General features: G+C 40.8%; 1 pseudogene; it reads right to left on the reverse strand.

Annotated features, from left to right (window-relative positions):
- Window positions 1-1,144: 1,144 nt before the first annotated feature.
- LOC136637549 (5S ribosomal RNA) lies at window positions 1,145-1,253 on the reverse strand (annotated as a pseudogene).
- Window positions 1,254-2,061: the final 808 nt, after the last annotated feature.

The following is a 2,061-nucleotide window of genomic DNA, read 5'->3' on the forward strand; positions in this document are numbered from 1 at the left end:
TAAGCTCCCTTCTGTTTGATGCAGTGACTGTGGATAGTAAAATGCTCTGCCTTAGGGCTCCATTTGAATCTGTTTTTCAATACCAAAAATCAGCAATGCAAATTCAATAATAGCCCACTATACTCTGCTAAATTAAAAACAAAAAACAAACAAACAAAACAAAAATAAACCCTCCACTAACCTGCAGCAGCACCTATTCCAAACTCTTGCTTTTATGCTATTGAAATGTATTGAAACACAGAATACACCTATAGTTTTAAGTAGGAATGCCATCTCATATGTCTTAGCAATCAATGAATGAAACCCTGCTGCCACTGACCAGCTTGACCTCCCATAATAGAAATAGGAATGTTTAAACTTTTCCCAGTGTCACATGTGTGGATTTATCTTTGAGGCACCTTCATTCCTCCATCATGTGCATGTACAATATATTTCATCCTTGCATGCTTCAAGTGGAACTGTTTGTCATCGCCACTAACTTGGCTAATGGCCATATTGTCTCCTGTTGTTGTCTGTAGTGGGGATTTGCCTAAGATTACGAGTGTGATAATATTCCTGCCTCCCAGATACTTTAGTAAACAACCCATAAGAAAAGAGTTGCAAATTTTGGCCATCCATTTGCTGAAAACCAACATTTTGAAAGACAATACCAATCCAATATATTCAAAAATTTTCCAAAAGTCCAATTAAATTCAATCACTCATTGAGGAATCGCAAGAAATGTAAATGATCCCCCTATAGCCCTAGGGTTTAGGGGATTGCTTCTCTTATCCATTCCTCTCTGGACTCAAGATGGGATTTGCCCACTTGTTCAACGTTTGATGACATTATCTCCAGTGCCAGTACCAATCTAACCTTTGATGAAGACGATGCAACTTATCATTTCTCCTACTTGCTTTCCCCACTGAGTTCAGTGAAATCTTGCAAAATGAAAATAACAGTTCTGGCTCAAGAAATTAGTTTTTCTTGTCCCTTTGTAATCAAAAATTGTGGAGAACAATTCAGGAAGATAAAATCAACAGAATGTGATTATCTGGGCATCAGGAAATGAAGAGTAGAATGGGTGCTGCTGCTGCTGCTTAGTTTGGGACATTTGATTATTATTGGTTGGCAACCTTCAGTCTCGAAAGTCTATGGTATAAGCCTATAGCACCTGGTATTCCCAGGTGGTCTCCCATCCAAGTACTAACCAGGCCTAACCCTGCTTAGCTTCCAAGATCAGACAAGATCAGGAATGTGCAGGGCAGGCCAGAACAGCCCTGATTATTATTATTGCTGCCATAAATGGTGTGCCACTGCCAAGCTCGAGGAAGCTTCCAGCAGCAGCATTTGGTGGCTCCCTGCATGCCAACACCTCACCCGGGCTGTACCAGAGGAAGTAAGGCAGTGGAGGGGGCAGATCATTTCATGGGAGGGGAGATTTGTGTGTTTTCTTTCAGTGGCAGGTAACCGTCATGGGTCTAACTGCAAAAACAGCACCTTCTTCAAATGGGACATGCAGGGAAGGCTTGTATCTTCCTGCTATATTATCTCATTCACCAGAAGAATGTCAGGAGGAGAACCAGGAGTTAGTTCACGAAGGGGCAGGAAAAGTAGATGCAATTAGAATGTTATCACTATGTATAACCTCAAATGTTGGAGTGAGGTTTTTAAGGTGACCTTGAAAAACATTTTTTTGAACATTTATTCAGCATTGTACAAGTTAAGAGGGAATGGCAAGGGAGTAGCATTTAACAGCAGCTTTTCATCCAGTAAAATGAATCAAGATGTGTTAATTTTTTGCCAATTGGTCATGCAAGTATAGCCATACACAACTTAGCAGAGCTTTTTTGAAAACCAGGCCTTAACTGCGCCATATGCAGAGCTCTGGGGACATTTTTTTATCACCACTTAGCTGGAATAAGAAAACGGAGCATGTGGAGAAGTGAAAGGGTAGGCACACATCCTAAACAAATCTTTGTATTAACACTGTACCAAATGCCAAGAATCATCTGCCGTTCCGCTATCACTCTCTATCCATTGCTTGAGCTATCACAACAAATTTTGTCTCTGGGACAGGAG

This window comes from Tiliqua scincoides, chromosome 1 (genome assembly GCF_035046505.1).
Source record: "Tiliqua scincoides isolate rTilSci1 chromosome 1, rTilSci1.hap2, whole genome shotgun sequence".
NCBI lineage: Eukaryota > Metazoa > Chordata > Lepidosauria > Squamata > Scincidae > Tiliqua > Tiliqua scincoides.